This window comes from Phalacrocorax carbo, chromosome 2, assembly GCF_963921805.1.
Source record: "Phalacrocorax carbo chromosome 2, bPhaCar2.1, whole genome shotgun sequence".
Lineage (NCBI taxonomy): Eukaryota > Metazoa > Chordata > Aves > Suliformes > Phalacrocoracidae > Phalacrocorax > Phalacrocorax carbo.
In genome coordinates, this window is record NC_087514.1 from 119,313,175 (window position 1) to 119,322,232 (window position 9,058).

General features: G+C 40.5%; 2 protein-coding genes across 7 annotated transcripts in view; both read right to left on the reverse strand.

The window, feature by feature from the left end:
• Positions 1 to 9,058, reverse strand: part of KIAA1143 (KIAA1143 ortholog) — a 259,367-nt gene that overhangs the window by 164,037 nt on the left and 86,272 nt on the right. The window lies entirely within an intron of this gene.
• ZDHHC3 (zinc finger DHHC-type palmitoyltransferase 3) overlaps positions 1 to 9,058 on the reverse strand; it is a 34,591-nt gene that overhangs the window by 23,064 nt on the left and 2,469 nt on the right. The window lies entirely within an intron of this gene.

A 9,058-nucleotide genomic window follows, 5' to 3' on the forward strand; every position in this document is an offset into this window, starting at 1 on the left:
TGAAGAGAACAGTGATCAGGTAGGTGCCAACAGGAGCTGCCACAGCAGGAAATGAAGCAAGAACTGGACGCTGTCATGCAAGGAAAAAAGTAAAGACCTGGCACAGCTGGTAGGGTCCTTTTTTGCTGTCTCAGACCTGGGGAAGGGTCCCTCCTACAGACACCAGGAAGCTTAGCAAGTGGAAGAGGTTCCCTTTCTCCTTATCCATTGACTTACAGCTTTGGTGTAAAACTGCAAAACCAAACCACTACGAAGTTGTAGTGGCAGGAACTGCTGAAGAAGCAGACAAGACAAAGACCCTGACAGGAATTTCTAGTCTTGCCTGGAAGATGCTCTTCCTGAACAACAGCTGTCTCCCACTCTCACCTCCTGCTTCGGCTCTATGCCCCTCTTAAGTCCTCTACTTCGTCATGCTTCTACCACCTTTGCTCCATCCCTCGATGGCATTCATTGTACCTCCCCTTTAGCATTCCTAGCCAAAACCACTCCACTGCATTGAGGACACTAACATGCTGCCATTGCCCTGTCCTCTCCGTCTCTGCAGAGGTGCACCTCGACCACCCAGAAGGTAAGGTCCATCTCAGTCCATCTGGAGGCAGAAACAGTACTACTCCACGTATGCTCGGCACTTACTGTAGTCTCAGTGTAACTCTCACCAAACGTAGGCATTTGAGAAAACAAAAAGGTGCTCATAAGACTTTGGCAGGTGATAAATCAATTTGCACTGTGAACGTACACCACTCAATGTTAGAGCACACCTGGAACAGTACACTTTGAAAGCGGCTCTTTATACACCCAGCAACTTCTTCCAAAGACACTTATTAACAGACTATTTGCACAATGCTGTAAATGCACAAAACCACTACAATCGCTACATAAAGACCCACCTTCTACAAAAATGAACACAATAATTTTACTACCAAATACACTGAATTGCATATACCTCAACAGAATGGTTCAGCCTCCTTGTATTCAACACGGATTGTTGAATCCATGTTGAGGAAGGATTATTCTCACTGCTTTGCAAAAAATAGAGTGCATTTTTTCCATCTTAATTCGGAGAAAGTAGACAATGTTCACCATTATGTTTTCTGCCAAAAAAATCAATACTGAAGCTATTTTTATGTTTAATTGTTAAAAATGTGACACTGTTACCTAGACAAAATGGATAAATTTTATAGAAAAGATAGTGAGAAGATCGCAAAAGTACCCAGGAGCTTAAACTTCTCTCAAAACTTTTATGGTTAAGTTCTGTCATGTACAAGGGGAAGGCTCTATTTTGCATAACACCGACCTTAATGGAGACACTATTGCCCCCACCTAGACAGGAAAGGCAATGGTAGCTTGCTTTCTATTGTTATTTCAAGAGGACCAAATTCATAAAGGACAATTAGTCTTTCACAGCTAAAGATTAAGATCATTAATGAGCAGGATGGTTAATTACATCCAAGCACAGAAGCAATGAGTTTGTGCATGTTAGTGCAAGTGACATGGAAGAGAGGTGACTGATATTGCTACTGCCACAGTGAGAGGCAAAAGACAGGAGCACAAAGTTTCTAGGTTCACAGAAGTGAATGAACCAGACCACTTAAAATATTGGTTTTCTAACATAACTGGTATAAATAAGCCAGGTATTTTCTTATATTTCTGCTTTGAGCATTTAGCATGCTGCCAAGTGAGAGAGTTCAAGATATTTTATCAATCTGAAGAAAGTCAGATGGGTTAATGTTAAAACATATCAGTCTTATATTCATACATACATTGCACAAACAGAAAAATCAAGATAGAAATGAGCACGTGCGAATCTTATTTACTTTGGTGAGAAAAAAACACCAACAAAAAACCCTCTCCTCCTCATTCACAGAATTCACATACCATACTGTAATTACTTTGTATTTTAACCACAGCTGTAATTTGGCCCCATGACTCCTGAAACATAGGGAGAGAAGCTATATAATTTTCAGAAACTGTGATTACCCAAACAATCTGGTGGTCCAAGTTCAGATAAATCTATACCTACTAGTAAATCCATACCTTTTCCCCAGTTTTTCACGATTTTTGTAAGGATGCTTATGCATTCATACACTCACACAGACTTAACTAGTATTTTAAGGATGGAATCCCTCCCCTCCCCAATGGAGACAGGTTAACCTTCCCTGCGTTATTTAATAATCTTATTAAAATTGTTATGCTGGTTTGCCAGCTCAAAATAAAGCTGACATAATTAAAGACTCATGCCTGACAACAATGTTGACAGTAACAACATATCACATTAAAAAATAAGAAAGAAAATACCAATTTAGGTGTTTGATTTTCAAATGAAAGTCTTAGACTTGACACACCAGGTGCAGTAACAAGCTGGGATAGTCCTGAACACAGACTTTCAGGATTTTTTGCCTAGACTCTGAGCCTATCCCGCCCCCCCGAAGTTTTGTTTCCCAAAGCAAAGGAATGAAACAGTCACAGGAAAAGTAAACTCCTCTATTTAACAGAGGAATTAGTTTGACAAGTCACCTTAAGGTCAGTATTAGTAGAGACTGACTGAAAGCTAGACAAATACATAGTGATTAAAACTGCGGGTCTAGCCCTAAACAGCACACTTCAGCAGTCAAATAAAAATTCCTCTCTCTTACAAATGCAGGAAGTGGTTTCACTCCTGCAAGAGTTCTGCAGCTCCCTCTCAGAAATATTATTGAGCTGTGGACCTGTCTAAGGAGAAACTGGAAGGAGCTTTGAGGTACCTCAGCCTGAAAGTCTGGGGGCTCATTTCTGCAATGCAGTAAGGAAGCAGTTGAGAGGATACAGCTCAGGCCTCCAATTCCAACTTCCGGCTGGAGGACAAATTTGTTATTTAATGCACTTTGTTACTTAATATTTGCTTTAGAGGCATCATCAGGCAACAAAATAAAAAAAAATCAGTGATCAGTACATAAGCACCATTCATTATTTGAGAAATACATATGTGTTTTAGTGTGCATTAACTTAGAGTCAAGTTACAGGAGCTTGGAGTCTCAGCTTCTCTTCTACATGACCTGGGTTTTGTTTGTTTGTATTCCTTTTTCTTACATACACAAACATCTGTTTCTGTTTATGTTGTCCAACTGAGTGTTTTCTTGTAAACAATACCCCCAAAAAGAGATTGTAGAGGGGAAGAAGCAGTATCTTGCCCTAACCGGCCTGCTTTTGAATCATGCTGCGTATGAACTTGATTTATAACACACAGATGGAATATGTCAGTCCCTCCTGCTCTGGAGCAAACAACATGTAAAACATGAAGGCAAAGGGCTTAAGGGCTTAATCACGGTGTTAGGCTACAAGAGAGGCCACTCAGTAAGTGTGAGACACAATGACAACACACACAGCAATTTAGCTTAACAACACGACAGACCAAAGACCTTTTCTTTTTTACCTGGAAGGCATTTGGCATTGTAGGAATAATTAAAAAAACCATGTAATATACACATTAGAAATGTAAATAAAACAAATTAAAATCTACTTCCTGCTACAATGAACACTTAAAATACACTACTACAGCCTACATAAATGAAGCAACTGTCTTTTGACCTGCCATAAGCCATGTCAAAAATCTGTTTTTTCATGGCCTGTGACTGCCAAAGAATTCATTACGAATGAGCTAACAAATGACGTGGGCTTTCATCCAACGTGTACCTGAAAGCTACAAGGTTCTGATGTTATAAAACTTATACCAAGCTTAACACCATCATTGTCATCATCACCCAGCTGATTTTCATGTAATTACTCATGCTAGTGATGTCAAGCATATAGGTATGACTTGCAAAACTACAGTATTACTGTGTACATTGCAACCATTTCCTCTATTAGAAGTCCATTAACATTCAACTTTGGGAAGAGGTTACATTTGGTCATATGAACCAAGTCAATTTCAAATTCTGCTAATTACAGGAAAACAATTTGGGGCAGGGAATAAAATAAAATGAGTCCAGGACAGACCATGTGCATTTTTTGAGGGTTTCAGTTTGGGTTTTTATATACTTTAAAGAGATACTTCAGAAGAGCTTTCATGAGACATTGACAGTATGTTGAGAGCTGACAAACAACACTAAAGTTAACTTTTTATCATAATCCAAAGGAAGCAAACACACATAACTCGTCATGTGATGACATTCATGACAGCTAAACTAGGTGATCTAGATCCACAGGACAGGATGCCCCTTTAAATAAAACCAACACCGCATATTTAATCTTCCTTTGCAACAGAAATGAGAGAAAGTGTGTTTTCTAAGTAACAGGATATTTACTTATGCTTCTCCTGCCACACTTTCATACTGCCCAAATCTAACAACGAGCCTGTCATAACTTACCAAAGCAAGTTCTCGAAGGATAATAAGGAAACATCAGTATTCATATATTTTTCCTAATGGCTCCTGCAAGGGCTAAAAAGCTTTATCTGATCAGTGGGACTGGAACAAAACAGCCCAGCTATGCTGAGAATTTTTGGCAGTCTCCTGCAGATTCATCCAGATACCCAACAGCATGGCAGTTTCCAACCCCTGGTTTATAAAACCTTGGAGGGTCAATGGGACATTTCTAACAGGTCTTTGAAAGGCAGCTAAAAAAAGCAAGCCTATTATTAGCAAGCTTAAATTTGCTATAGGGAGCTGTACTTCCAGGGAAATATTTTCAGGACTCCACACATAGATAAAAAACAAACAAACAAACGAAACAAATCTCAATCCACAACCCCAAACAGGTCAAAAACTACTCCTCTTGGGTTCAAATGGCAAAAGTAATAGGGAAGGATCAGGCACGGGGCTTAACACTGCACTGACGGGACAGCCCATGACTCAGATCAAAATGTCACAGGGCAAAGTCAGTACTGCTAGCTCTACTCCAGCCACCCCAGGAGCAGGGCAGCAGGATTATGCCTAGCGCAGATAATTTTTCATTTTTATTCTGGAAATTCAGGCCACATTAAGGAGTAAAGTTTCAGCCTAAGTACTACGTTACCAGCTATGTGTTTGCTTTTAGCAAGAGGCTCACAAACATGTCAGATTCACCACCTGGACTCTCTGGCTACTGAATTGATGCAATTTCAACAGGTTCAGTTCCCATAATGAAGAAAAGTGGCATAAAGAAATCAGAATGTTTATTATATTAAATTCATTAAAAATAATCTGAAAAAATGACAAAGTTTAAAACAAACTTGTGTTTTCTGAGGCTAATTGCACGGGCTTGGATTACCTGCCTTAGAAAGGGGGAAAGAGAACACACAAAACCAGACAGCAACTCAGTTGTAACGTTCTTCTATACATGAAGGGAATAAGTGGCTATATTACAATGTTGCTTTATAGTCCCAGTTTAGAAAACTGTTTACATAATTAACTATTTTATGAATAATAATTTATTGTTTTTTATTTTTAATTTATTATTTTGAAGGGGCCAAGTGTGAACAAGACCTTAGTAAAAATGGATCACACTAAAATCACACTATTATTTTCATTAGAAGCATCTTACTGGAGGGGAAGATTTAACTGAAGTCATGCATTTCTGAAGAGTACATTTGAACAGGAATATGAATACACAGAGGGAACTCCTCCCTTAGGAGAGCAGGGTGAGGTGGAAACTACCACAAAGACATCTGTCAGATCTAGAAACTCCATCCTGAGGGCCTGGAGCGGCCTGAGACTGATGTGCTCAAAAGAGACGCAGACACGTAAGGCACAAACCCCACAGTTCTCTCCTTTACGTCTGCGCAAACAAGAAGCAACTTCAACAGTGTCAGAGGAATTCCATTCACAGAACTGTAAGCAAAACAAGGCCATGTTTTCTCAATTAAAAACATGGGGGTTTTCCAATCCTAACATTTGTGGTACGCAATCTCTCTGGACAGATGGTAACAGCTTCCTGGTTAATGTCTATATAATTTCTATTTAACTAATGGATATGTACTGTATAAATAAATTATAATGCAATAAAGACTGACCTAAGAGTTTGAGTTATCTGGTAAGTGACTGCACCCCCACCTACAAGGCCTGTCAGCTGCTCGCCCGAGCAAAGGAGAGGTGACAAAGGCAATGTAGTTACTGTCCAAGGTACATAAACACTGGACCACTTCGATCAGTGACAAAATTGGGCCAACATCTAGGAACAGGACCCAGGTGACAGGGGCAGTAGAAGCTAAGGTCAGACTTGCACCTGATGCTCTGATTCCAAAGTTAGTGATTTTAATAAGCTTTTAATCAGAGATGGAAGGTGCTTTATAACACTGTCATTAAGTATGAACCATTACAAAATATAACAACTTTTTAACTGTCAGAGCTACAAGGGCAACAGAGAAACTCTTTCACTTCAATCTTACAGTTTCGCGATAAATACATATGAGCTATTTAACCTATGTAAAAAGAGAAATATTAATCCTAAACACACAAATGCAAACCAGCTTTGGGGCATTGCCACCTATCTGGAGTAAGTATCAGAAGGAAAGAGCAATCTTGCAGGGGAAGCTGAATCCTGGGGATTCCCCTGAAGCAGGGGAATCTTGCACCAGGAAAGTGAAAAGAGCAAATGGGGGTGTCATGCTTTCCCACGGCATTGCAGTTATCCTGAACAGACAGGCTTATGAGAGACAAAACAGGAGAAGCTGTCCTGGTCTTCTGGACAGCTTTGCAGTTTTGACACTGACTCAGAACTTAAAACAGCAAGCCACGGGATTAAGGGAATTTAAATTCTCAATTTGCCCTGTATTGACCTTTAAAAAAAGGACAGGTGAAAATTATTAAAATTAAAGGGGGGAGGTTTGTCTCTACAACTGGTATTATTTTTAGCATCTATTTTTAAAACTACACTGCCTTCATGGCATAAGAAACATATTTTCCAGAGGAGCAGAAAAGAGTGGCAGCGTTAAAGTTTTAATCAAAATAAGAAGCTGGCAGAACCATCCTAGTCTAAAAAAAAAAATAAATTCTGAATATTATCTTTCAAGGCAGAAAGATCACCTTAGCTATCAGACATACATTTTCACTCAGGTGGTCTCATCTGCTTCTGCTACAGCCCTCCCTTCCCAAGCATTAACAAGTCACTCCATCCCTCTGTATTTTATTTCCCCACTTGTAGTCTACACTTCTTCCCTACCGTATAGGCGTAGGGAAGATACAGGCATGAAGGCTGTAAGGCATTCAGATTTTAAATCTAAAACATATCTAAACCAAATGTAGAAAGACACAGGGCATAATTTAGAATAGCACATTAATAAAACAGGGACCAAAAAAATTATCACCTCTGCCCTGAAAAGGCCTGAAGTGAAAATGATGATTGTCACAATCCACCTCTGTGATGTTAAGAGCTAGTCTAGAAGAAACCTATGCTGCTGCTTCAGAAAACTGGAAAAACCTGCAGGTTCAAAGTTGCTCTATGCTAAAGCTTGAAATGTAGGAAAGAACTTCTGACCCAGCAAACTAAGTATTTCTTGTTTTGTTCACTGTTGCATTAGCAACTTGGAGACAAGTGATGCCCATCTCCATTTAAAAAATACTACTTCTGTGTGAAAACATTAATTTTGTTATCCTTCAAAATACCGAGAGTTAGAGACCAGACTAACTGCAATACATAGTATATCGCTTATCTATTCTATGCTATATTGGACATCAGTGATTCAAGTAGTCATTGCGAAGAGTAAAGATGTATATCACGTTACTATCACCCTTTATCATCTGCTGTAGCCCTCTGATCTCTATCTATGGTATGGTACTACTGCCTTCCCACTAGCACTGTGTTTCATTGTCCTTGTTTTTTTTTTTTAATAGCATAGTACTTCACACTACCTCTATTCACTGTTTCAACTTGAGCCCCATTTGTTTTAATTTCTGCATGCTGCACCACGTTTAAGATTGGTCACCCCAGTCAGTTCTCTGTTATTGCAAAACTCACAGCTGAACTTCACAAACACGCCATCCACCACCCAGCTAGCAGCAGAAACATCAACAAGGGCCTTGCATTTCCTCCCGTTCAACATTCCTTTGTCCAAGGGTATTAACACTGAGTTTTCTGTGTCCTTGTTTTACTTGCTATTACAGCTCCTGCAACAGCAATTCCTTTTCTAGCTAAACCTTGCTCCTGTAGCCTTCCTTCTCATTTCCTTACTTTCCCACCCCTATCCTCTGCTTCCCACCCCCCCACCTTGCACCCCTCCTTCTCTTGTAACAGCACCAGTTCTGCATGGTCACTTTATAACCTGGTGGCGGTGAAAAGATATGGAGCAATAAACCTACATAAATCTCTCTCCCGTCTTCAGAAGCCCTCCCAAGCACCTCCCACCCTGGGGGCGCAGCCAGAAGCAGGTGAAAGGAGTTAACCTGTCACTGCTCCTGTTCGGTAAGAGCCAGTGCCCGGCTGCACCTTGCACCTCGCTAGCCGGGAACTACTGCTGTATGAGGTGGCCTTTGGCACCCACAGCCCGCAGAGGCACGCTGGCTCGCTCTTTCAGACTTCCTCTCAAAAGGGCGATGTGTAACGTGTTAACTGGCAGACTTGCTGCACTGCAGTTCCAGTCAAGTTGCAGGCTATCTTTTTTTTTCTTATTGTCTGTACAACCCAGGAAATATGCAGCTCTAATTAGGAAAGCTTTAACTTCTCTTTTTCTCTACAGCAACCTTAAGTTTCGGAGTAGTTGCATGCGCAAGTCAAATAGGATGTTCCAGGTACCATCGTTCACACCTCATTTGCTTCAACGAGCGAAGCACAGGACAGGGAAAATAAAAACTGACAAGAAGCTTTTCTACCTTGTCATCTTTTACATTACCTGCTGTCTTCCCTCAGGAAGGCATAAAAACTGTATTCCAGAATATCGCCCTAAGAAAAACAACATGTCTACACCGCAGAGGGACCGGAGAAAACCATAAGCTCAGCCAATTAACATCTGCAGAGACTGGCTGAGCTACAGCCAAGCCGTTTTCAGACAGACACCAGCGTGGGTGCCCATTACCCACCCCGTAGTCTCCTCTACGGGAGGGATATCCCACTATAGGTGCATGGGAAATGTCTGCACGAGAAAGCTTTGTGGCTGCAAGAGCAAGTTTCC